Raw genomic sequence first — 27,824 nt, 5'->3', positions numbered from 1 at the left:
TAAGGGCTGGTTCCTCTATGCCTCTTGAGGCAGAGAGAGCCTTAGCAACTCTCGATTCCCTGCAAATTTGAGGAGCTTGCACGTGACTGACAGGCACTCAGTCTACAGAGGTGAACAAGGCATGCTCAGAGTGTCCTGAGAGCCCAAGGGGAGCCTCAGAAGTCAAACTGGAGCAGACAGCCCCTCTCAGGCTTCAGAAGAGGCCTGGGGCATGCCCACAGTGGATGCTGAAGGCAGCCCTGGCCTCCCTGGGGCCATCAGGAACTACTATGCTTCCCTTGGCTTTCCTGAGGATCATGCATGAGCTGATGGCTCAGAGGGCTGATATTGAGGCAGCGTGGGCTGCAGAACAAGGAGAGGCCATTAGCATGGGGCCGTGTAGGCCACGTTAATTAGTCACATGACTGTAGGCCATGCAGCCTTAACAAACTACCCATAACATGTGACTGGGAGACTCAGGGACCCCCTTCCTCCGCATCTACCGAAGCCCATCAGGCTGTGCCAGGGAGCACGCATGTGCACCTGCAGATGTGTGAACACATTGGTTAGCTTCTCACTGCTGTGACCAAAATATTCAACAGAGACAATCCGCAGAGTTAGCTATTCATTCTGGTTTGCAGTTTCAGAGTTTAGTCCACCCTGACAGGGAAGGCATGATAGGGGACTCAGTTCTCATTACCTGGCTCAGGGCACCAAAAGTGGCCAGAGATAATATGGCCTCAGAGATCCACTACCTCCCACTAGTTCCCATCCCATAAGGTTCTTCAGTCCCCAACAATAGGGCCTTAGGCTGGGGACTGGCTTTCAAATCTGAGCCTGTGGGAGACGTTTCGTATTTGAGCCCTTAACAGTGAAGAAACACAGAGGGCTCCAGCTTCTCACCCCATCCATCGTCCCTGAGAGAATCCTCTCTGCCAGGTGTCACTGCAGTCCCCTGGATTAGAGGGAAGGTAGCTCTCAGCAGTCCCTGAAGACAGGAGAAGGGTTGTACTGACAAGAACAGGGTCACTGCAGGAAAAAAAAGAGGAGAGTTAGGAAGTGGGAGGGGCTGAGACAGGAGGAGGCTGCAAGCTGTGCAATTCACTGGACATTGGCAGAGGTAAGGAGGGGCGGGCATGGAAGCTATCAATAACCAATCAGGACAGAGCAGAGGAGTGGGGGCTCCACACAGGGCCCCTTTCATTACCTTGGAGAGGTTTGAAGACAGACTTAATTAGAAGTTGATAGTTACAGGATATTCTTGTGCAAATATCTGGAAGATGCCAAAAGCCAGCCTGATAGGCCAGGTGCTTGGCGTTCTTGGGGTGGGTGTGCACCTGTCTTTGGCACACTGGCTGGCACAGGTTGGTATGTAGATTGTCATCTGGCCTTGAATAATGATGTTTGTGGATGCTAAGGGATGGTGTACCTTTCTGTCCCAGGAGACCAATGGTCAGCCCCAAGTAGGCATCACCTGCTGCAGCCTGGTATATGAGTGCTTTTCTTGTTCATGATAAAAAACACTTGGAAGAAGCAACAAGAACAAGGTGGGGGTTATTTTTGGCTCACTGGTCTGAGAAGACACAGTCCCTGGCGGTGGGGAGCATGCTCATAGCTGGGCCAGCAGCAGTGTGAGGCCACAGTTTACGTTGTGTCTGACGTCAAGGAGCAGAGAGCTCAGACTTGGAAAAGTACTTAAAGCTCCCTGACCCTGCATCCAAAAGGTTCCACCTAGGACACTTTGCCACCACCTGGAAACCGTCCCAACACTTGAGCCCCTGGGGGACTGTCTGCACTCTAATACTCAACCCCAGGGACCCCTTTCTTGGACCCAAGACTGTCTATTATAGGAAGGACATTGGAAAAAGCAGCAGAGGAGAAAGGCTTAATGCATCCCCTGAGCAGAATTCCTCCCCTGCAGGAAATCGGATCCAATTCACACCCTCACCCAACCCCACAAGAACGGGCTGGCACTGGCTGTGTTTGGTAACATCACAGCAAACGGCCACCTTGTCTCTATTTTGGTTCCCACCACTGCTTTTTCTTTCTGCACCTTTTCCAAAGTGTTCTTTCCTCCTGGAAGGCTCTGATGCCAAGCACCCCCAGCTCCTTCCCGTTTTGGTAAATTAGGGAACAAATGGTGCCAAGTTGTTCTCGGCTCTTTCGCGAGATGATTCGTAACCAGCTTATTTTCCTCTCCTCCATTGAGTGTACGCATTAAAACTAAAATTAAATCATTACCCGCAGCACACACGACAATCCCCTTCATAATTACATCCTCTTAATTGGCATCCGAGAGCCCGGCTCATTTATAGTTCTCACTGCAAAATGTCTCAGCCCCGTTGGTTTATTTTTTAATTTATTTCTGAAGGTTTAAAGGTCAACAAGAATATCTTACCTTAATTTGACAAGCATGCGAGAAATGATGCTAGACTCATTTATGTTCAGGTAATGTACAAAGAGATCTATAAATCAAGTGGGGTGGGGGGTGGGGTGGGATATTAGATGACGCCATATCGGAGCCATCTGCCTCCGTTCTTGGAAAAAATCGATAGCACAGAGAAAGCACGGAAGATGTACTGATTCATGCCCCTGTGTCAGGGGAGAGATGTTGGCCATTTTTAGTGACTCTTAATATCCTAAAACAACAAGGGGGGGCTGGTGGGGGATGGATGAGAGTGACCACAGTCTCCCTTATAGATGTCAAAGAGTAAGTCTTGTGTGTGTGCAAGAAAGGGAGACACTGAGGTCCCTTCCTCCCTGTGGCTCTGCCTCTTCTAATGCGGTCTTTGCAAATGCTGCTGCACACACTACCATGGTGTGGAAGGAAATTAAATAGACTGCGTTGCAGTGATGGTTGCCAGGGGAAAGCGGCTTCTGCCTGGGGATCCTGGGTTTTCCATTCTGTAGGTGCCTCTCCAAACCTTGCCTTCCTTTTGGGGCCTACATTGACCAACTTCATGGCTGGGTTTAGAGAGAACCCGCAGGCTCCACCATGATGGGTGTTCAGCTTGGTCCACTGTTGTCTGCAACAGGAAGAGGTGAGGTGAGATGGCTTTGTGGGGCTGGAAGGAAGGCTTCTGTGCAAGTAAGCTTCGGGAAAAAGAAATCAGCGGAATTATTGAACCTATTCCCCCACCCATGGTTGTGAGGTGTTGCACAGTTTTGTAGGAGGAGGAGAACCAGATCAGGGGACCCCATGTGACAGTGTATCAGGATTACTGGGGAAAGGACATTAGCTGAAGAACATAATTTATGTAGTTATATAGTATATATTAGTTATATATAATGTATCATTTAAATATGTTATATATAGAATATATATTAGTTACATGTTAGTTATGTATATATAGCTACTACATATTATATATAGTCATAATTAATACTAGTTATATGTACTATATATAATTAATTATATCTATATATGCTAATATATTATATTTAATAATTGGGAAGACTTTATTGCAGGGATAAAGGTTATATTTTTGCAGCCAAATGATAGTAGGAAGCAGAGCTTTCACCATTTCCCTTGTGTGAGGCTCTGATTTGGGGATTTTTGAGATCTTGCCTCATGACACCCTTCTCATGAGCTGTCACTGTGCATTTATGTTGCCATAGGTACCATGTTTCCTGTCACATGTCATAAAGGTCTTTTCTCTTTCAGCATGAAGAGTTGCTTTGAGGAAAAGTCTGGGTTTTTTTTTTTTTTTTTTTTTTTTTTTTTTTTTTTTGGTTTTGCAACAGAATGGAGTTCAGGAAGCTTGCTTGTGTGTGTCTCCAGGGTTTAACTTCTACGAGCTTTAAGGTGGTCTGCAGGCTCAGTCCTAACTGGGATTCCGGAGGCTGCAGAGGCAGAGACCCACATGCTAATGACTGCATGGCAGGCAAACCCACCAGCTCACAGACACATTTGGCTGTCCAAACCTGTTTTAGTTAAGAGTTCCCATTGCTGTGAAGAGATGCCATGACCGTGGCAACTCTTATAAGGAAACATTTCATTGGGGCTGGCTTACAGTTCAGAAGTTTAGTCCATTACCATCACAGCAGGAAGCAGGGTGGTATGCAGACAGTCATGGTGCTGGAGAAAAGTTGGGAGTTCTGCATCTGGATCCAGTGGGCCGGAAGAGAATGAGACACTGGGCCTGGCTTGAACATCTGAGCCCTTAAAGCCCACCCGCCAGTGACACACTTCCTCCAACAAGGCCACACCTTCTAATAGTGCCATTCCCTATGGGCCCATGGGAGCCATTTTCATTCAGACCATCACAAAACCCAGTATAGATAAGTGCTTGGCCTGTCACATATCCCTCTGGCTTGTCACAAAGGTCCTCAATAGTGTCTTCAAATCATATATGAACAGCTCTTGCTTTTCGTTTATTTCTTTGTCACTTTTAGGGACACCTAAAGATGTTGCAGGAGGTCCTGTTATGGAGAGGAAGCAAAGCCCTTGTAATCCTTAAAGGCACAGATCCTCACCTTCTTGGAAAAGTTCCATGAAATGCACACTGAGAACTTTTACATCACACAAATAGCCCATAGGATGTCAAGATTTATTATTATTATTATTATTATTATTATTATTATTATTATTATTATTACATTTAGTTTCTGGAAAGGGATCGTGTGCACACATGGAGGTCAGAGGACAACTTGTTGGTTTTCTCTTTCCATCATGTGGGACCTGTGGGGTTGAATTCATAACGTCAGGCTTGGCAGTAAGCATTTTACCTGATGAGCCATCTTAGTCGGGTGTGGTGGCACACACCTTTACTGCCAGCACTCAGGAGGTAGGGGCAAGCCAGTCTCTGAGTTCAAGGCCAGTCTGTTCTACATACATAGAGAATTGCAAACCAGCCAGAGCTGCATAACCAGGAAGGAAGAAGGGAAGGAGGGAAGAAGGAAGGAAGGAAGAAAGGAAGGAAGGAAGAAAGGAAGGGAGGGAGGGAGGAAGGAAGGAAGGAAGGAAGGAAGGAAGGAAGGAAGGGAGAAACAAAGAAACAGAGATTGCACCTGAGGAGCCATCTTGCTAACTCAGAGGACTGGTTTTTTTTTTTTTTTTCTTTTCTTTTCTTTTTTGTTTTTTTACCCAACTAGCAATTTAATGAAAGTGACAGGCTTTAAGTTTAGCAAAAGGTCAAATCTATTATTTGGCTATTAATTGTGAAGACTGGATAAGAAGGGAAACCACACACAAGTTCCTGGCTGTGTGATATATCATTAAAGATGGTTCTTACTAGGAAGGCTGAGGCGTAAAGGCAGGGGAGGAATAACCATAGGATTATTCAAGCGACAGCAATTAAGTTACATGCTTCAAAGTCTCTAGTAGAGAGGATCTTGAATATTCCCAGCACAGACGACAAATACATGAGGTGATGGATATGCTAATTACCCTTGATTGATCATTACACATTGCACACATGTATTTAAATGTCACATTGTACCCCCATCAATATGTGCAAGCTATGTGTCAATTCCAAATTGAAAAGACATAGACACTGGAGAGATGGCTCAGTTGGTGAAGTGCCTGCCATGCAAGCATTAGGACCTGAGTTTGAGCCCCAGAACCCATGTGAAAATGCTAGGTGATGGCATGAGCACATCATTGAGCATGCAGAGACAGAGATTGCAGGGCTCACTAGCCACCCGGGCTAGCTGATTTAAGAGCTCCAAGCCAGTGAGAGGCCCTGTCTCAAAGAAGACGGACAATGTTCCTGAAGATGACACCTGAGTTTATCCTCTGGCTCCTGCATGCATGCATAGGCACACACTCATATACTCACATGCATAACTATTCCCTGTGTGCGCACACACACACTCATAAAAAATTAAATCTTTAACGGAAGAAATTTTTGTTTTCTTAGGTCTTGGAGACTCCCTTTATGTGTATGAACTGGAGTTGAATTTCTTCAAGTTGAATTTGAAAGCAATATTGGAAAGCTTTCCATTATGGGTATTGCAACAATGCCAAGTTCCAGACAAGACTTGCATGTCGCACGCGCACACACACACACACACACACACACACACACACACACCAGAAACCTTACAAATATTTTATAAATACACTAGATTATTGCATGTAGCTTTTTAGCTATCCCATCTATGTTCCACCTCCATCCTGTTTCCCTTGAATCCACGGATTAAAAAACACATACATAGTTCTTCCTTTTCAACTTGCCTTTGGAAACAATTGCTGTGTGCTACTGTCTCCTGCCTGGAAATGTGTGCCCTTGATCATATTCTTATCTCCACTCCCCCCATCTGCCCTAAACTTCAGTTGCTAACTACATCTCTAACCGACCACCTGTAGGAGCAACCACAGTCCACCATTCCACCCAAGATCTCATATGTCTGGTCAACTTTACTCCATCAAAAGCCTGGTGTCCCTTTTACTCCAGGGACCTGGAAGTCCCACCTGTACCTTCGACCCAGCAATTCGCCCATGACTTTCTTTACTGACAGATGGAGAACAAATTGGGGAACATCAGGGTGGTTTCTAACGTGATCATTCATTTTCTAAACATCAACTTTTAGCATTTTCTCAGATCTTCTAGGAGACTCCAACCTTGCAGTCAACACAATTAATTATGTAAAAGAGAGTGGAAATTCCCCCCAAAGCAACAAAACCAAATAAACAAGAAAGACATTAAGTGTCACACTGTTTCCCTGGTCCTTCAGTATGGGTCAATTCTAACGGTCCACCTGTAGCAGGGCATGGTGGCCCACACCTGTGAAAATCTTGACTACTCTGAGACAGGAGAATCGGGAATTCGGAGCCACACCAGTCTGTATGTTGAAGTCTTATTGCACACCAGACCCTCTGAGCCAATTGGAAATTATCAGTGGGGCTGTGTGTGATATGGGCTGAAGGTTACCTTAAGCTATCAGGGAGGAGACCTAACCGCATCAAACTCTCCAAATAGATAATTCTGTACGGAGTTTGGTGTCTCTGGCAGACATGGTTCAAAGGACACTTCAAACACAAACTGTACAGATAAATACCATCCCCACTGCTCTTTGGGACACCAGCCAATAGAGGAAGCCCAAGGCCAGCACTGGCTGCAGATACCCAGCCAAGAATACGCCTGCATCCTTCTCTTCTTGATAAAGTGCTCATAGGCTGTTTCCTGGAAGCTCTTTCCAGGAATATACATTTCTCTGTGCTCGGGAGACATTTCCTGGGGACCTTGTTGGAAGCATCTACAGTTCTCGTTTCTTGCAGGCATTCAGGTCTTGCCAGCTGTAACATGACGGACTTGCCTCAGAGAGGAGCACAGGTGGGCAGGAGGGGGCTTCGTCCATCTTTCTAAACTAGCTGCTAACACGATTGAGGGCTCCTTAGGTGCCCAGCACTGCTTCTGCAACACACTTACTGCTCAAATAGTCCTTATATTAACCCGGTATGGTAGCCCCATTTTAAATAGAAACAAACAAACAAAAACAAAAAACCTAAACGGAGGCACAGAGAGGTTAAATAACTTGCCCCAGGTGACACAGCTTGCACGCTCTGGCAAGCACCTGAGGACAGATTTATTTGCAGAATCAAAGGCTTCAGTCTGCCGTGGGCAAGTAGGCATGGCAGACATAGCTGCTCACGTCCTAACAGCTAGGGAACAGACAGTGTGCCTGCATTCTCTTTAGCTTCTTTCTTCTCCTCTCCAGGATCCCACCCTGTGAGGTGGTACCTCCTGCATCCAAGATAAGCCCATCCATTTAGTTCTCCCTCTCTGGAAACAACATCATGGACACACCCAGAATGTGCGTTACCAGCTTCCAGATACATCTCTATATAGTCAAGGACACCATCTAGACTGACCGTCACAGGATGGGGAGCCAGGCAGCCTGGCTGCTCCGGGGCCCTCCTTCTTGTCAGCACCATGTGCTGCAGTGTACACATCTCATTTTGTACCTGTGTACCGAGCATCCAGGGCTCCCAAGCATCCCCATGTAGGAATGGGTAGGAAGAGCCAGGGCTGACAACAGACATTAACATTGTGTTTCTGGGACCTACAATATCCATATCCAAAAAAAGCTAGTGACCCCCAAAGACAGTCCAAGACCTTCATCTGTGTCATAGACCAAAGTAAACAATGCATGTGGCCTTCACCATGACTTTCACCATCCAAACAAAGCTGGCCCCTAAAAGCACCAGTTCCCCTATAACATGAGTAGACACAGATTCCCACACCAGGGTTATGGCTTCTGCTACTGTTGTCAACATGCCCGGAGGGGTACTCCTGAAGTCCGAATCAGACCTCACCTCCTTTCATCCTGTGTGTGTGTCTTTCTCCCAACAGGTCTTGCTTCAGGAATATCCTTAGGCCAGGGCCTCAGCACAAGCCACCCCTGCATATCTACATAGCTTGAATAGCATCTTCCTCGTGAGGTGCTTTCTATGTACTGAGGAGCTAAGACCAGTTTTCAGGCTCAACTATCCATGGTCTCTGTCCCTCACTCTGTTTTTTTTTTTCTTCTTCCTTCATAGGATTGAGCACCTTCTAATGTTCCACACACTATGAGTATTATATTATCTGGCTTTCTCTGCTTGGAATATAATTCTTTAAGGGCAGGGTCTTTGTTCTGTTGACTCATGGACGTCAGTTGCCCAGAATAGTTCCAGGCATGGAATACATGCTTATTAAATACTGCATGGATGAGTTACTTCTAGGGCAGAGGAGGGAAAAGGTAGAAAAATTCAAGGGGACTACAAATATATATATTTAACAAAGACATATGTCTTTGTTAGGGTTTCCATTGCTGTAAAGAGACACCATGACCATGGCAACTCTTATAACAACATTTAATTGGGGTCGGCTTACAGGTTCAGAGGTTCAGTCCATTATCAAGGCAGAGCATGGCAGAGTCCAGACAGGCATGGCACAGGAGGAGCTGAGAGTTCTACATCTTGTTCCAAAAGCAAACGGAAAAAGATCAACCTCCAGGCAGCTAGGAGGTGGGTCTCAAAGCCCATCCCCATAGTGACATGCTTCCTCCAACAGAGCCTCCTAATAGTGCCACTCCTTGGGCCAAGAATTTTTAAGAAACTAAACAGTCAGAGGCTGGGGGTGTGGCTCGATGGTAGAGTACTTGCCTAAAATACACCAATGAGGAGCTAGAGGTGTAGCTAAATGGCATAGAGTTGCCCAGCATATCTCTCTCCTTCCCTCTCTCTCCCTCTCCCCGCCCTTACACACACAGACACACACAGAGACAGACAGACAGAGGCAGAGACACAGAGAATGAGAATTTATAATCTGCATGGTTTGCATAGATAGAAGGTCCACTTCCCCCAGCCCAAATGTGCATCACAAATGGACTGTTCCTTTCACAAAATGCTTAGGTCCAGATAAAGTCATCCTGGGTCCCTGAACTGTTCACATTTGGCAACAGTTCTTCTTCTGTTTTTGGGGTGGGAGGGAGTTCAAAACAGGGTTTCTCTGTATAGCCCTGGCTGTCCTGGAACTCACTCTATAGACCAGGCTGGCCTCGAACTCAGAAATCCACCTGCCTCTGCCTCCCAAGTGCTGGGATTAAAGGCATGCGCCACCATCACCTGGCTCGGCAACATTTCTGTATAATAATGAGATGTCTTAAGGGATGAGACCCAAGGCTGAGCTCAGATACTGTGTATGCTCTTCCTATGCAAGTTTTACCCAACGCCTGAAAGTGATTTTATACAGCACTGATACTAATTTTGTGTGGAAAATCAAGTTTCCAAAGGTGCAATTTTCCACCTGTTGTGTCAGCAGCAACTGGTATATTTTAGATTTTTGAAGCATTCTGAATGTGGAAGTTAACGGGTGCTCAGCCTACACAGAGGTAACGGTGACTGCACCCTCAGGTTCTTGGTCAGGTGTGCTTGTGACTGGGAAGATGCATGGGTGCGGGAAGAGAGGGTGAGCGGGGGCAAGCTTCTGTAAATGAAAGACAGAAGAAATGAAGAGATTTGCATACTGACTGTAAGAGCTGATGCTGGTGTGGTGCTGGAGAAGGAACAATAGAGGGCAGATGGACAACCAAGATGGCCCTGGGCTACATCATTGCTGTGGTGAATGAGAACGGTCCCCAGAAGCTAGCGTATAGATCTGAATGTTTGGTTCCCAGTCTGTGGACTGTTTAGGAAGGATTGGGAGGTACGGTGTTGTTGGAGGAGGTGTGTCACTGGGAGTGGGCTTTGAGGTTTTAAAAGTCCATCCCAGGCCCAGGATTGCTCTCTGCCTGCTGCCTGTGTATCATGTAAGCTCTTAGTTCTTGCTCCGGCACCATGCCTGCCTGCCTGCCTGCCTGCCTGCCTGCCTGCCTGCCTGCCTGCCTGCCTGCCTGCCTGCCTGCCTGCCTGCTGCCTGCCTGCTGCCTGCCTGCCTGCCTGCCTGCTGCCGTGTTCCCCATCATGGACTAATCCTCTGAAACTGTAAGCAAGCCCCCAATTAAATGCTTTCTTTTGAAGTTGACTTGGTCGTGGTGTCTCATCATAGCAATAGAACAGTAACTAAGACAATTATTTTATTTTGCTTTTGTTTTCTGAGACAGGGCCTTCCCATGTAGTCTAGGCTGGCCTCAAACACAATCCTTCTGTCCCAGCCTCCTAAATGCTGGGATTTACATCTAGGTTTACCATACCTACCTCTGGATGTTTCTGGGAGCAGGGTGCTTGGCACGATATCTGACCATTTTAGGTCTATTGGCCTGTATTCTGTCTAAGAGAGAGGGGGAGGGGGGAGGGAGAGAGAGATGGGGAGAGGGGGATGCACCACTGTGAAAGGCCAGGTCTGAACTGTAAAGGGCTGAGTCCAGAAATGTAGATAAATATCAAGAGATCTTATGTGTCAAGAGATGGCCAAGCTGGATGGTCTGGGGTCTGAGGGTCTCAAGCTCTGGGGGCCCCCAAGCATGACACACTTTACTTTGAGGCCCCAAAGCTTCTAAGGTCCGTCTTGGGTCCTGAGTGTAATGGTATGGGCCTGTAATCTCAGCATCCAAGAGGCTGAGGCATATGGGTCCTGATTTCAAGGTCAACCTAGCCTATAGAGTGAGTTTGAAGCCAGACAAAAACTGTCTCAAAAACAACTCAAAAGGTCTACTCTCTGGACTCATTTGCACTCAACTTCCAGCAAGAGGAGTGAATCTCGGCTGTGAGCCGCGTGGAAGCGTTGGTCCAGCGCAAAACAGAACAGCCCACGGGCAAGGCAAGTAAGCAAGCCAGCATCCTAGTCTCTTAGCTGGCAGGTCACATCTGGCCTCTCCGTGTTCCAGGCGGCTTTCTGGCCATCAATCAATGTCTCTAGTGAGCACGGTGCCTTCTGAGGAAGACCATTGATCAGAGGAGACGGAAAACAAGTGGCCACAATTGGGACAAGTGAATATTCATTTGGAAATGTCAATGAGCAAGTAAAGATTATGCCTGTGGTGACTTGCCTGGCAAGATCAATCCCCATCATGAGGTGACCCAGATGTCTGCTGAGAGCTAGAGTGATGGGGAAGAGATTAGCCAAAGAATATCTGTAAATGGTGATGTCAGACACACTCTCCTGGCACCACCGTCCCCATTACCAGAGATGTTGGTCACAGCCAGGGCTGGGTGTGTGCTTTCTGGGTGGTGGGTACCCTGCCCGGGGCCTTTGTCTTGGTATGGATCACAGTGCAGTGGCCACAAGCCCCAAAGACCTATGTTTGCACAGAAGGGATTCCATGCACAAAAGTCTTCAGGGCATAGGGATGGGCAGGGGCTTCAACCATGTCCAGATGGAGAAGGTCTTTAATCTCCAATGGGAGCCTTCTTTCCCATTCTGTCAGTGGGTCCCAGCTGTATACACGTCAGCACTGCACCCAGGAGAGGCAATGAGATTTGAAGCTGGAACCTCTACTGTGGAGACTCTATATCTTGGAATGTAGAGAGATAAAGCTGCCCACTTTGTCCTAGGAAATGTACTCGGAGCCCTGCAGGCACAGTGCCAGGTGCACTGTCACCTACGTGTGGCCCCCCACCCCCACCCCCCGCATACATACACCCAATTAACCATCTGCAGGAACTGCCATGGACATGGGGGAGGGACTCGGTCCCGCTTCTCTGTGCAGCCTGCTCAGCTAATGAGGGGTTTGTGAAATTTTTAATTATGGCTTCCATGCCTTGCTTAATTATTTGCATATGGCTTTTACAAGCGAGACAGGGACGTCTGCGTGCAGCGCTTCTCCTCAGCCCCGCGTTTGACTTTAATTAAAGGCAGAACCTGAGGTCTTCCCATCACTAATGATGGTGGAAAATTAGCTCCAGTTCCCAGGGGTCACCAGAGTGATGCACCCTGAGGCAGAGAGGGGACAGAGAGGACAGTGGAGCCGCGGTGCAGATGGCAGATGGCCCTGCTAGGCTGCTGCTTCTACACTTCCCCCACCCTGCCAGCCCAGGCCACCCTCCTATGTCTTCCCTCAAGGGCCAGGGAAGGGACAGGCAGAGCTTTGCTGTCCTCTGCCAGAAAGGAGCCTGATTTTCCCACCAAAGGGACAAGAGTTACTTGGAGGGTCATCCCCTCTGGTGGTCCAGACCAGGATTATGGCCTGGCAGCAGCTGGATTGTCCTAGCTGGAGGTAACTAAGGACAGAAAGAAGAGTTTGGAAATGTAAGTGAATGTATTTGGTACATGCTCATTGGCACAGAGGCATACAAGCAGAGCCATGGAGCCATGTCTGCACACCCGCATGTCATAGACATTCACACCTTCATCCTCAAATGGATAAAGGGTTCCCTAGGTATGAGTCTGTGCCTGCAAGTCTCCTACCCTAAAAACAGTAGGGTTTGTTTGTTTTATTTTTGTGACATAACTCTGTGGCCTTGGCTGGCCTTTAACACACTATGTAGACCATCTTTTAGGGGTAGGAGCGTCTCATCTGCTATTCTTTTATGGCCTCACGCTGATTAGTCTACAATAATTCTAATCCCAGACAAAGTCGCATTCTGAGGAGCTGGGGTTTAGAGTTTCAGAATATAGACTGGAGGAGGGAAGAATACCACCCAAGCTGTAAATAATGGGTGTGGGTACATGTGAACATGAATGTGTGTGTGTATGTGTAATACATCACTAGGCAGGGGGTAGGGTAGAGAAGTTGGCAGATGTGGGCGGGGGGTGGGGGGCACTACCTATCCTGTATCACCACACTGACCGTCCTTTAGGCAGAAACAGATGCCTCATGCTGGAACCCCATGTTTCTGCATGAGCACCATCAGGTTCCAGAGCAGCAGGCATCAGCTCCTAACCAGGGAGGCACACCAACGACTCAGCGCCTTTTCTCTGCTCAGCTAATTCTACGTGGCTCTTTGCAACATTAGACATCACATCTATCCAGGGAATTCATGCTTCCTCACAACTGTGGCTGTGCTTTTCATAGCAGAGTGGACCCCAGGGCTAATTGGGCTTAGACATGAAGTTTTGTTTTGCTTTGTTTCTTAAGGCAAGGCCTCACTGTGTAGACCAGGCTAGCCTTAAATTCACTGAGCTACACCTGCCTCTGCCTCAGAGCGATGGGATTAAAGGTGTGTCAAGTCTCACCTCGACCCCCAGCCCCCTCCCTGGTGCTTGAACCTGGAATCTCACTCTCAAGCTCACCATGTGTACCATTGAGGTATACTACCCTTAGCCCCTTGAGTAGTCTTTTAACAATCCACATGGCTTGCAGATTTGAGAATCAGAAGACTTGATGGTAGAAATCCAGGTTCCCAGATTGGCAGATCTGAGGGTCAGGATCTGCTGCCAAGGGCCATTGGCTGTGTCAGGTGAAGAACAATTTTCATTATACAAGGGCCATGTGTTTATTACTAGAAATGAACTGCTTCAAACAGGGCCTTGCTAGAGACCAAAGATTGGCTGCTTTGGGTCCCTGCACAAGATGCCTTTCCCACCCTTCTTCCTTTCTCTTTTCAGCAGCCTATAAGAAGTTGGGCCTTAATCTATTCCACTGTGGTCAGCTGGCAGAGATGTACACAGGCACAGATGTGGGGCCCTGTGGATGCTATTCCACTTTGAGATTCTACGGGTTGGCCAAGGGCATTTTATAACTGTGACCCCCTCCATCTGCCTTGGAGAACCAGCCAAGTCCTGGGAGCACCAGAATTTACCAGTTTTCTGCCTGGATCACTAAAGCTGAGAAGTGACATGATATAGGATTTGAGATAGTAAGAAAGAGTCTGTGGGCTCAGAGAGAAACCAGACTTCTCTGCATGTTGTTCAACATAAACAGAGTCAGCCAAGTTGCAAAGAACAGGACTGTGGTGGTTTGAACAGGACTGTGGTGGTTTGAACAGGTACAGCCCCATTGAGTGCTGAACGCTTGACCATAGAAAGTGGCGCTTTTAGGAGGTGGGGCCTCATTGGAAGAAATGTGTCACTGTGTGGATGGGCTTTGAGGCCTCCTATGCTCAGGCTCTGCCTGGTACAAAAGAGAGCCTCATCCGAGCTGCCTTTGGATCAAGATGTAGAATTCTCAGCTCCTTCTCTCATACCACGTCTGCCTGCCTGTGGCTATGCTTTTCCTACCACGATAATAGACTGAACCTCTGAAACTGTAAGCCAGCCCCAATTAAATGTGTTCTTTTATAAGTCATGGTGTCTTTTTAGAGCAATAAAACCCTAACTAAGACAGGGACCATGGGGTACTGGAGAGATGGTTCAGCAGTTAAGAACACTTGTTGCTCTTGCAGAGGACTCAGATTAGATTCTGTCACCCACATGGTGGCTCACAGCTGTCCCTAACTCCAGTTGCAAGAGAGCTAACTCCAGCTTCTCACCTCCATGGGCAGCAGGCGTTCATGTGATGTACATAACATATGCAGGCAAAACACTCAACACACATATATATTTTTTTAAGAGAGGGGGAACATCTGTGTGGTAGCATGGATTGTGGTGGGAATACTGGGTACCAGGAACCCCAAAGCCTTCTTGGTTGGATTCCCCTCCCCTTTAGCCCAGGGCATCAGCCCTCAGAGGAGAAATCCTCATAAGTAGCCCTGTGGAATGTGTCTACAAAGGACCTACGGACAGCACAGAAAATATGACGTGAGGATGCCACCTAATGAGAAATACTGTGCTGGGCATCTGACACTTGGAGGACAGTGCCCTCTCTCCTCGTCCCTGCACAAGATGACGTCTCCTCTCTCATCTGACACTTGGAGGACAGTGCCTCTCTCTCACACAGTGTGGTTCTATATTATGGGGATGAGGAGTTGTCCAAGCCCTCGGGTGCTGAACCAGCTTAGAACCAGCAGACAGAAAAGACAGGCTCAGATGGCCATGTCTGCAGCTCCTTGCAGTACGAGAAGGCAGTAAGGGATTGAGGTAGGGCTGTAAATGTCTGTGCTTCCAAAAGGGGGTAAATAAAGGGCCATCAAGAGAGCAGTGGGCAGGGGTCACTTGGAACAAGTGACATGGGTAAGACATGGATGTAGGACAGAAAGAAGCTCATGAGGCATTGGCCCTTGTCTCATACATAGAGATTCATTAGAACTCCCAGATCATTGAAGCCCTGACTCACCACCATGCTGGCCTAGGCAGACCTGCCCTGGGGTGAAGGGGAGGGGATCCAACCAAGAAGGCTTTTGGGTTCCCGGTACCCAGTATTCCCACCACAGTGCACCGAGGGGAGGCCAAGACAGGTGACCATTGTGCCCTGCTCTCAGTCCAAGAGACCTTGTGGGACACCAGCCTTCTGTTAATCCCACGATAGGGGTCATGCTGCCCACTCCCCTTTCAACCTGACCTAGGAGACAGGGGAGGCTCGCCTGTGGGCCTGTCTGTGAGGATGAGTCCAGAGAGGATGAACTCACAGGAAAGCCTTTTCTGACTAGGCAGCACCATCCCCTGGGTTGAGAGTCCTAAAGGAAGAAAAGGGTGAAGAGAAACAGCTGTCAGAGGTCCTCCATTTCCTCTCTCTGCCTCCCGCCATCATGGGAGCTACTCTACCATCATGACGCCCCCCCACCACCATCACAGGCTGAAATCTGTCCAGTCACGAACCAGATAAATATGCCAGTACTCAGTTCCAGAGATAAGTAAAGTAACAAAAACACAGGTCGAGAGAGGAATGGCTGAGCTGGAGAGCTGGCTCAGTTGGTTAAGACCACTCAACCTCTCTTGCAGAGGACCTGGGTTCTGTTCCCACCACCCATAATGGATGGCTCGAAACTACTTGTAACTCCCAGGAGTTCTGACCTGTCTGGTTTTCTCGGGCACCTGGACCTTCTTACATGCACGTGTACATGCACACGCACACACTCACTCAAAACGACTAGAAACAAGTCTTTAAAAAAGAAATAGAGAGAGGAGTGGTCACTCTGCACGTTCCCACTGCATCTCCATGTCTCAGCCATATTGCTTTAGCTGGAAGGACCCATCACTGTAGTGTGGGAATGCTTTCCCCTTCTCCTCCTTGCTCACCACAGTGCCTAAACACACGCTCTGTGCCAGGCATTGCTGGCAGCCGAGTGCCCAAAGGCAAGTCCTTTGGGGCTGCCTTGCACCAGCCAGAGGGAGAGGGATTCCCTGGAAGGAAGCCAAGCCTCCCCGCCAGGCTCTCCTCCTCCCGAGTCTCTGGATTGCTGTTGGCAGCTTGGAGGCAGCCGAGCCCTGCCAGGGGCCAGGGTGCTACGTTTTTACTCACACACTTCTTTCTGCCCATATTATACCCCAACTTTCAATTTGGAGAAGTAAATATGCAATTTTTCCCTTCCCTGTAATTTTCCCTGCTGTGGCTGTGGCTGTTGGAGCAGCTGGGAAATGTGAATAGCTTAGTGCTTGCTAGAAGTAAAAGGATGCCGGCCGTGTAACACCAGGCATTCTCAGCTGCTCTTGGCAGGATCCGTTGGATCTACTGGGAAAAGACAGTCTCCAAGCTGTACGCCAGGGGAAGTCTTCATCCAAATAACCCGTGTCTCCTCCTTCTATCAGCAATGCAATAGGTGAAAAAGTGTGTGTGTGTGTGTGTGTGTGTGTGTGTGTGTGTGTGTACGTGTGCGCGCGCGTGCATGCACACGCATGCGTACATGTGGCACAGATGTTAGTGGGGGAGGGGAGTGTATTTGCTTACACAGCCAAACTTTCTGCATATTCCTCTGGAGACTTCCAAGCCTTCCTGTCTCAGTAACTGAAGGTCAGGACAGTCTGATGTAAGCTTTGTTGGAGAAAAACTGGGGCTAGCAGGGAAAGAGACAAGTTTCGAGTCAGACAGATCTGGGATGGCGGTAATTTATGGTATAACCTTGACGTGTTTGGTCTCCCTGGATCTTTGTTTTGTCCACTGGGAAATAGAGGGGTAGAATGAGAGATGTGCTCCTATCTTTGCAGGGAGGGCTTGCTGACCTCCCGGTGGACGTGTGGGCAACAGCCAGCCTCAGCTGCCAGTTCTTTGGGGATCTGCCTCAGCTGCAGCAAGCTGCCTCACCTGAGGGCACACCCTTCCATGAATAATCCACATCCAGCCACAGAGAATGGCGGAGGTAGGCAAGTCAGCCATTGCTGCCTGCCGCAGGATGCTCCAGCAGGCTTTGCCCACTGCAGGGTGTGTCTTCACTTCAGTTTCCTTCCTTTCTGCTTCACAAGTGCTGGTCCTTAATAAACACTTACACCTCTGAACCGCATCCCAGCCTGCTCCCAGAGAACCAAACCTGTGACAAATAAGGATAATGATTTTCACTTCAAGAAGTTATTGTGAGCCAGCTAAGTGGGCTATTTCTATAGTGTCCTGCGTAGTCTCTGAAATGTTACCAAAGGAAGATAAATATCTGCTCCATTCTCCTTCTTTCCTCTAAAAAAAAAAAAATAATAAATAAATAAAACACGAAATTCTATTCAAGAATTTAAGCATGTGATCCTAACCTGTGCTCGGTAAGATGGGGTGGGGGAGGGGGAGCCCAGGGAGAGAAGGAGATCTGGGCATAGAGGCCTGTGCTGCTGTGGGAGAACTCTGTAACTGAGACCAAGGACTCTGGAGCTAGTCTTAGATTGTGAAGTTCATTATCCAGGCTTCACATCAGCCCTCCTCAAGGATCCTCACTGAGAGGAAATTGAGCATGCAGATGCTCGTCTGTCATCATCTCCACGTGTCCACGGGGTCATTCATAAAGGAGTTGGAGATATATTGAAATTCAATATTGTTTTAGTCCAAATCAATATTAATAATTGTTTGCATTTTTAAAGTGCAATTTAAAAATTCACAAAGATCGGCCAGTAGTTGCTAACACATCAAATTTTCCTATTAGAAGCACAGTCCCCTAACTTTAAAATGTTTCTTATATACAATGAGGACTGGTACTGATCCACGGTTAGGGCTTTCTGTTATTTATGGGTGCAGTATTATTTCCACTTGGCATAAACTAAAAGGCCAGAAATATTTTTTTTCTTTAGGAGTTATTTATTTTTATTTTGTGTGCATGAGTGTTCATCAGCAGGTTCTTTGTGCAGCATGTATCTGCAGTTCCTATGGAGGCCAGAAGAGGGCGTTTAATCCTCTGGAACTGGAGTTACAGATGGTTGTGAGCCACCATGTAGGTGCTGAGAATAGAACCCAGGTCCTCTGCAAGGGCAACCTGTGCTCTTAATCTGTACTCTTAGCCGTCTCTCCAGCCCTAGGGACTTTTAATTTTAAGCTCATGACCTCTTAATTTTTAAAAATTTTAGAATAATTATACATTCACACCGCTGTTCAGAACAACCTGAAGAAGCCCTGTATGCTCTTTATACTGGTTCCCTGAATAGTAACATTATGCACAGTTGTATTGGGTGATAGTGCTGTGTTGCAACCATGATATCAATAGTGAGAATGTAAAATAGAGGCCACGTCCATCACCAAATGCATTCCCATGTTGATCTTTAAAGTTCTTTAAAAATTAAAGATTTTTAAATGAGAAGTCTGACTGTAGATACATCATGATCCAAATCACTATCCCAGTTTAAATGTCTTCTTTAAAATGATTTCTATCAGGTTCTGTCTGATAGTGTACATCTGTAATCATAGCATTTGTGAGGCACACAGAAGAAATCTCAAGTCCAAATCCTATGGATCCCATAGCAAGTTCTAGATAAGACTAACCTACCAAGCAAGACCCAGTCTTACCATCCAGCAGCCAGAGATTTCTTTTCATTAATGGGACATTGTTCCAGCAGAGCTCCATGTTCTGCACACACAAAGCAATGGTCCCCTCCTACAGAGTGGCCCCAGGTGGCCTCATTTCAGCCAGCAGGCCCTCCAGTTGAAGAGTGTGGCTTTGCAGAGCCAAGAACACCGTCTACAGCTTGACACTACAGCCGGGCTGTCAGGAACACCTTTGAGAGGTGTCATGAAGGCAAATGGTTTAGCTGGACTCAGTCCACAGGGCCCAGTTACCTCTGCAACAGTGCTTTTTGGTTGGAAGGACTTTAGGGCACAGCCCTAGAAATCTACCAGAGGCTTTTGTATGGAAGTGACCAGGATCTGTGGTGAGGGACAGGTCTCAGACCTGAGTGACAGACACTCTCTCCAGATGGCCACTTGTCCAGCTGCAAGTGACTGTGTTTATTTATCTCACCCCAGAGCTGCTAGGAACTTGGGAACTTATCCACAGTTGATCTTTTGCATGAGAACAGATTGTGAGATTAGAGAATGGAATCCTGAAGGTTTCCCAGCTGGTTGAAGAGGAAGCCAAGACCAGAACATGAGCTCCCTACCTGGGCCCAATAAAAACCAAAATATACAAAATGTATGTCACATAAAACATATCATTTTAACCATTTTTAAAAGATTTAGTTTGCATGTATGTGTTTTACCGTGTCTTCATGGCTTTTTCTATTGCTGTGATAAGACTCCATGACCAAGGCAACTTATAAAAGAAAGTATTTAATTGAGCTTATGGCTCCAGAGGATTAGAGACCATGATGGCAGAGTGAAGGTGGGTACCAGGTACAACTGCAAGCAGGAAGCAGAAAGTGTGCTGGGGATCTTAGGGGTCTTTTGAAGCCTCGAAGTCGAACCCGGTGATGTACCTCCTCCAACAAGACCACACCTCCTAATCCTTCCCAAATAGTTCCACCAATTGCAGACCAAGTGTTCAAACATACAAGCCAATGGGGCTTTTATTTAAATTTAAAAGCCATTCTTATTCAAAGCATCATACCCTGCTTGTATGTATGTGCCTGGTACCTAGGGAGTCTAGAAAAGGGTATAGGACCCCCTGGAAGTGGAGTTATAACTGGAGGTTATAACATCTTTAAGTGTGCAGCTCAGTGGCATTAACTAAATTCACACTGCTGTGCAGCCATCACCATGGCCTACCTCCTCACCTTCTGGTCTACCTCCTAACCCTCTCATCTTCCCCAACTGGGACTTTGTACCCACTGAAAGACAACTCACCATCCTCTGCCAGACCCAGGCAATCACTGCCTTGCCTACTGCTTCCGAACTTGGCAATTCTATGTACCTCAGAAGGTGCAGTTGGCAGTATTGTCCTTTCGTGCCTGTTCTGGATCACTGTGAATACATCTTCAAAGATACCCTTGTGTGTGTGTGTGTGTGTCTGTGTGTGCGCACACGAGAGCATGTAAACACACACGTGCATACACTTGTGCACGTGTACATGTGTGCTATGGTAGGCAAGTGTGTGGAAGGTCTGAGGACAACTTTCAGGAGTTGAGCCTTAGGGCTCAAGCTCATATTGTCAGGCTTGGAGACAAAGGTCTTTACCCACTGAGCCATCTTGCCAGCCCCTCCATAGAGAATTGATTAACACACATGATCTGTAATTTGGTTCAGGGGTTTTCTAACATTGCACCACATTGAGAGGTGCGACAGTTGTCTTCATTGTCAGCTTGACTGTGGATTTAAGGTCGTCATGAAAACAGACTTCCATGAGTATAATGAAGATATGGAGGGACATTGACATGAGGGGACAGATCTACCCTGAGTGTGGATACTACCGCCCCTTGGGCTAAGGTTCCAGATGAACCCAAAAGGAGAAAGCCAACTGAACACTGACATTCACCTCTCTTCACTTCCTGACAGCAGACTTGGCGCAGCCAGCTAGCTACTCCATGCTCCTGCCTCCACCACCCTCTGCCATGACGGATTGTAACTTCAAACTGTGAACCAAAATAAACCCTTCCTTCTGTACGTTGCATTTGTCGGGTGTTCTATCATAACAATGAGAAAGGTAACTAATACAAAAGGTTTGTCAATTTTATGACATCCAAATTATGTAAATATTTCTATATACAATTTGCATATCTACAGGAGAGGGGTTCTGCATTTACCTTTGAAAATACATCTTCGAGTCCAGAGTTGTGTGATCTTGAACTGATGGAAGGATTCCAAGTGATGTCCTGTCGCACAGTAGGCCTTGTGGAACCGACTCCATGGACGAAGTGTCTTCACTTACAGGACTTGATTCCAGCCCAGACCCAATCAAAACAAACCCATGGCTCCCTGAAACATAAATGACCTTTTTAAAATTCCAAGTTCATGGTGTTTTTCTCCCCATGGCCCCCAACACTTCCATTTATTAACTCATGCGCATTCTGCATGCACTGTAGCTATTGATCACTTCTCTGGTGCCAGGCATGGTGCTGAGTGCTGGGAATACAAAGATGAAGAGGGCCTCCCACCCAACTCCCACAACTCCACCTGAGCCCAGAGGTAGCCACCCTCCATGTGTGGGGAAAGGGCTAAACTGGAAGCTCACAGCTTCAAGGATTTGGGGGGCTGAGTGATCTGCCAGGGCAGGGCTTAGGAGGGACTCAGTCTCCGTCTTTAGAATTCCTATCCTCTGCCCTATGGGAGTAAGCATCCCCGATCAGATAAGAGGTCCTGGGCTGAGAAGGGACCTGTAGTATGGCTGTGACTGCTAGTTCTTGGACCAGGTCCTTGGGACCTGTCATGGCTGTCATGAGTTTCCTGGAATCCTTCAGCCTTCAGGAAGATTGTGTTCATGCTTGGGGATGAAGCTGGACTGCAGGGTTCTTAGGGGTTTCAGGGACAAAGTTCCGAGATATTTGAATCTGATTTAACCTTCCAACTAAGGACCTATTTATCTGACCTGCAGGAGCATGGGGTGAGAGCTGGATTGGGTGACTGGAGGGAACCTGGCCTTATAATAGAGGAGTGTGGGCCAATCACTACCAGCTCATCAGGGTGCAGATGAGCTGTGCTGTGTGTGTCAAAGCTCAGCCTTGGGGATTTCAGGACTGCATACAGCACCCCTGAGGCCCAGCTTTTGGAGGAGGGCTGGCTGGAGCAACTCTGAGCCTGCAACCCTGCCTTGGAGTCTAAGCTTTTTGCAGCCATCCATCTTCTTCACCAAGCACTGCAACTTTATGCCTACGCATAAAACTGGAGGGACGAGTCCCAGAGTTTGCAGCCATTGCTGCCGCTGCTGTTAGAGCGGGTTTTAATTAGCTGCAGGATTTTAATGAGCTGAAATCAAGGAAGAGCCCCATCTCAGAAGTAAGCTGGATCCACGCACACAAGGAAGAACCAGTCTGACAAAAACAGATGGAGGTGGTGCTCTCAGGGGACTGGGCCGAGTGCTCCCTCCAAACGAGGAGGAGCAGATAAGTGCCCAAGGCCAGGAAGCCAAGAAGGAAAGCCGAGGGTCAGCTACTAGCGCCCAGCTGCCATAGTGGGAAGAACAGGGTGCCAGGTCCCCTCTGCCACCGCAGCAGAAGGCACGGTGCCGGATTCAAGGTGACGGCAGTGCCTGGCTCCATTCTCCTCAAGTTGCCATAGCAGCCTGTCTCCCGACGAGCAGCATCTCCCGTAGCCCTCAGCCGGGAGGGACAGCATTGTTTGCTCCTGCCTGTGTGAGGAAGACACACAGGGACAGAACTTTCCTGGGCCTGGAGCCCACTGACCACGTGGGTGCTCCCAAGCTGTCTGGCGTGAGGTGTGGGGGTGGGTCCCCACAGCCAGAGGGGTCCTCTGAGTGACTGGAAGGAACATCCTGGAGCAGCCGCAACCAGGCGCGTCCTTGGAGTCGTCCGTCCGTGTGTCCGGCTGCCGCCACTGGAGGTGCGTGTGTTTTGGCTGAATTCTCAAATCTTTGCTTATACCCTAAAGTCAATTTCCCCAAAGAGGCAAAATTTTAAATCAAATAAATAAGGAGATGGGAAGAGTCTTCAGCCTTGTCCTGTGTCCCAGGAGGTGCTAACATTAATTAGATCTTTTCTTTCTTAAAGTAAAAATTGGTGACGCCATTCAGGCCTTGGGGAGAGAAACCACTAGAAGGCTTTGTAATTTTGAGCAGGGTTGAATGAATACTCAACCAGCCTGTGAATTTTTTATGTCTTAAGCAACCCCCCCTCGCAATCTCTTCTTCATTGCCAATAATTTGAATTTTCTTATTGTCTGTTGGTTTTGGAAAAGGCTGAGGGGGAGGGGAAGGACACTTGCACTTGACACCAGAACAGAGTGTGATTTATGTAGTGAGGACAGGGCAGTCCCAGGCGGGTGCTGAGGTCCTGCAAATGCGGCCTGAGGCAACCAGGCCATAGCTGGTGACTCACTGTTGTACTGAGCTCAAGGCAACAGCCTGACTCGAGAAGAGGGAGACAAATGACCTTTGGACCTGCATCTCTCTGTTGTCTTGAAAATACCTGAGTGATTACAGAAGGTGGGGCGGAGTCTGGAGGAGGGCTCAGACACAGGTCATCTGGAGTGTGTCTCTGATCTCTGTGGGAAGAATCGCTCTTGCAGATTCTAGGATGCTGGCCCCTCCTAGGACGTTTCATATCCAGGCGGCTCATAGGCCGCTCCCTCAGGAGGCTAGGCACCTGACCTTTTGCTTCTCCTTTGCAGGGAGCCAGGAGTCAGCTGGCCAGATAATCCCCAGTGAGAGCAAATGTGGAAAGCAGGGTCCCAGGAGGAAAGGCTGGTTGGGGCTTAGAGCTGGGGAGGGAAGCCACTGAGTCTCTACTACCAGCTCCTAGACATGGGCATGCACTTGGGTGGTCTCAGGGGCCTTGGGAATGGCAACTCTTGTACGGCTGAGTCTCCTGCCTCCTTTCTTGGATCCCAGGCCCAGGAGGAGCTGCATCCTGTCTCTCTGAATGGATTTGGTGGGAGCAGATCCAGAGTTCAACTGCAGAACCCCGTTAGCTGTTGACAGAAATCTACAGTGGCTCTAAATGATGGCCGTGTGACAGATGGGAAGAGAGGGGGCAAGGCAGCTAGCTGTAGTCACATCTGTGGGGCCAGGCTGAGACAAGCAAGGTGATAATCACAGGGTGTCCACCAAATAGCACTGGAGGGTGACACCATGGGACATTGTAAGCCTTCTTCCCAAAGGATCTCTGTGCTGGGTATGGCTTATTCTTTCCTCTCCCCCTCCTCTCTTCCTCTGTATTAGGTTTTTCATTACTTGACAGAACAGCCTGATGAACAATGTAAAGAAGGAACGATCTCATTTGGTTCCTGGTTTCAGAGGGTTCAGTCCATAGTGGCTTGGTCCTATGTTCTTGGATAGAACATCACAGGAGTGAGAGTATGTGGTAAAGGAGGACCTTGATCTTGTGACAAACAGGAAGGGGAGAGAGAGAAAGGTAGGGGAGAGGAGGAGGTGACAGCCAGGGACAAGACAGTCCCAAGGACCCACCCCAGTTACCTACTTCCTTCAGCTAGGTTCCCTCTTCTCCTAAAGCATTGACAACTTTCCACCTCCTGGGAACTAAGCCCTTAAGACACAGGCCTGTGGAGGCCTCAGCCTCTGTAAGAAGTATCCTCATGCCAGAGGCCACCAACTTTTGGCCAGATTGGCCTCAGGTGTCTGGCTCAGGAGGCTTGACATGGCTTAGCCATTGATGGTGTATGTATGTGGATACTGACCAGCATGGGTGAGGGCATGTATGTATTTACCCACTCTAGTCTACAAGTGGGGTGAGTGTATCAGTGTGCCTAGAAAGGGCTCAAGCATTGTCTTCTACTTTCTCTCCAAAAAGTCTGTTTTCTGCCACGTCACTGCGAAATGTCTCTTTTACCTATCCAACTCCTTTCTGAGACTGTTAGAGTGTCCTAAGGGGCTGTGACAGCTGCTGTGGGTATGAAGTGCCTGAGGGTATGAAGGCAGGGTCACAAGCAGCTTCTAAGGGTGACAGAGAAGAGTTCCAGCCTTTCTGGCTCTCTCACACTCCCCCAGCATCCAGAGACTGAGACTAATGGACCTCATACTGCAGGTAGTGCTTGGAGAAATGGCACCAGGCATGCTCCAAGCATCAGTTTACATGGAAGCTAACCTATCAGAAGTCCTGAAGTCTAAATGGTGTATCTATGGCTTCATAAGACAATGGTCAGACTTGCTGGCCAGGTCTACTCTGGGGAGCCTGGCTATCCCCAGGGCTAAGACTCTGAGGTTCCCAGTCTGGGCACACTATGAGCAAGACAGGATTCTCTACTCCACACCTCATTGATTGACAGGCAACAACAGTCTTTTCTTAAGGCAAGGCCATTGCACAGAGGTCACGGCTTGCTCAAAAACCCCAGAGCCGGCTCTACTGATAACCTGAGCCCCCACACTGCTGCTTCCCAAACATAAAAGCTGGGAGGTCGTGGGAACCACCTGCTCCGCACAGTCCAGGGAGCCCAGCACCAGGCGCACAGAGGCCTGTGGCAGGTTAATTAAAGTTAACTGAGTGAAAAAATAATTACAGAGACTGCAGAGGGGAGAAACCCAAGCCGGAATTTATACTTCTCAGCTCCTAAGCTTTGCTGAGAATCAGTCTAGTCTTTGGGAATTTTTTTCTGGGCACAAAAAGGGCAGGGAAGGACTTTACACACTTCCCTTTCTGCTTAAGGGTCTGCAGGCTGGGAACTAGAAGCTGGGGGGTGGGGTGGGGAGAAGCTGGGCCCTGGGGCCCTTGGGTGGCATCAGCTTCCTCTGGCACTGCCCTGTGCTGGGGGGACAAGATTCTAGCAAATTTCTTTGGTGGAAATAGAAAGTATCCTTTGACTTATGGACTGGCCTTTAAGGATCACCACCCCACCCCACCTCACCCCACCCCACCCCACCCCGACGGTCCCCAGCCCCTCTTAAGCCTTGTTCACTACTTCCTGGTCTGGCTACCGTGTAAGGCCACCTCCTGCCATGCACTAATGGACCTATAAAGAAAGTCTACCACACCTTCCCCACAATACTAGACTGAACCCTCTGACTTAAGAAGACAAAATAAAAGTTCTCTCTCCTTTTTATTACTTTTTATGGGTGTGGATGTTTTGGCAGGCAGCATGTGTATGCAGTACCCACAATGGCCAGAAGAGGGCAGTGGATCCCTTGGAGCCAAAAAGTTGAGCCCTCACATGTGGGTGCTGGGAATCAAAACCAGATGCTCTAGAAGAGCTGCCGGTGCTCTTATCCTCTGAGCCACCTCTCTAGCCCAAGCTCTTCTCTCCCAAGTTTGCTTCTATGAAGTGTTTTGTCACAGCATTGGGAAAATAGTAAACCCTCTGAGACCATCTGTCTGAATACCCGGTGGAATATGAGTCCCTGCAGTGCTATAGGAGTGGGTAGATTGTGAGCATCGGGGATCCGCCTGTGTAGACCTACAACAGATGTCTGGGGGACTTCCTCTGTCCTTTCACCTTTACTTGGCCCACACAGGCCTGGGTGAGGCCCCACAACTTCCCAAAATATCACCAACAACGGGAGGCCAGGTGTTCAAAGACATGAATCTGTGGGGGACGTTTCAGACTCAAACGAAAGTAAAGTGTGCCTGTCTGTTTAATAAATAAATAAATAAATAAATAAATAAATAAATAGGGCTGGAGAGATGGCTCAGTAGTTAAGAGCACTGACTGCTCTTCCAGAGTTCCTGAGTTCAATTCCCAGCAACCACATGGTGGCTCACACCCATCTGTAATGGGGTCTGATGCCCTCTCCTGGTGTGTCTGAAGACAGCCACAGTGTACTCACATATATTAAATAAATAAATGTTTAAAATAAATAAATAAAGAGTTGCCAGGCAGAGGTGGTGCATGCCTGTAATCCCAGCACTCAGGAGGCAGAGGCAGGTCGATTTCTGTGAGTTCGAGGTAAGCTTGGTCTACAGAGTAAGTTCTAGGAAAGCCAATGCTACACAGAGAAACCTGTCTCAAAACATCTTCCTCTCCTCCCCTCAAAAAAATAAAGGAAAAAAGTTGTATTATTTTTATGGGTATAAGTGTTTGGCTTTTGTGCCAAAACTGTGCATCATGTACATGCAGTGCCCGTAGAGGCAGAGGGCATCATAACCCCTGGAACAGATGCTTGTGAGCTGCCATGTGGATGCTGAGAACTGAACCCAAGGCCTCTAGAAAAAGCAGCTCAATGTTCTTAACCACTGAGCCATCTCTCCAGCCCTAGGTATTGCCTATCTTGATCCATAATTCGGTCCGATTCACTTGTACCTAGAGCATGGAGGGCATTTCTTCTGTTCTTGTGGTAGAACCGAAGTGACGGACAACTCGTGTGCATGCTTGGAGTCTTCAAAGGCCAGAAGAGCAAGCAGGGATGGAGGTATTCGAGCAGCCTCTGAAGAGAGCAAGGTGTCTACTGGGAGGCACCTGTGACTGTCAAGGCTCTCACCACCCTTAGCTGTCCCCCAACAATGAGAGAGTGTGTCTCTCTGTGGCTTTATGGCAAGTGCAGACAGGAGACTTTTGTGGGGAGAGCAGAGGTGCAGGGAGCAACAGGACCCCCTTCAGACTCTATGAGCCCCAGAAGGTCAAAGTGGACAGCATGGTGGTGAATGGCTGTAATCTCAACACTAAGGTGGTTGGGGTGGGAGGATCACGAGTTTGGGACCACTCTGGGCTGTGTAGTGAGTCCCAGACCAAAGGGAGGGAGAGAGGAGGAGAAGCAGAGTGGGGGA

At 48.1% G+C, this 27,824-nt stretch overlaps 1 protein-coding gene across 2 annotated transcripts in view; it reads left to right on the top strand.

Annotated features, from left to right (window-relative positions):
* The window catches only part of Chst8 (carbohydrate sulfotransferase 8), a 143,463-nt gene that overhangs the window by 37,032 nt on the left and 78,607 nt on the right, over nucleotides 1-27,824 (top strand). The window contains exon 1 of one of the 2 annotated variants that reach the window (XM_031386184.1): nucleotides 22,801-22,995. The exons of the other annotated variant lie outside the window; for it this stretch is intronic. The gene's annotated coding sequence lies outside the window, so the exon portion shown is untranslated. Of the gene's footprint in view, nucleotides 1-22,800; nucleotides 22,996-27,824 lie in introns of those variants that run through there. 2 annotated transcript variants of the gene reach the window in all.

This window comes from Mastomys coucha, unplaced genomic scaffold, assembly GCF_008632895.1.
Source record: "Mastomys coucha isolate ucsf_1 unplaced genomic scaffold, UCSF_Mcou_1 pScaffold21, whole genome shotgun sequence".
Lineage (NCBI taxonomy): Eukaryota > Metazoa > Chordata > Mammalia > Rodentia > Muridae > Mastomys > Mastomys coucha.
This window is presented reverse-complemented; position numbering and strand designations above follow the sequence as displayed.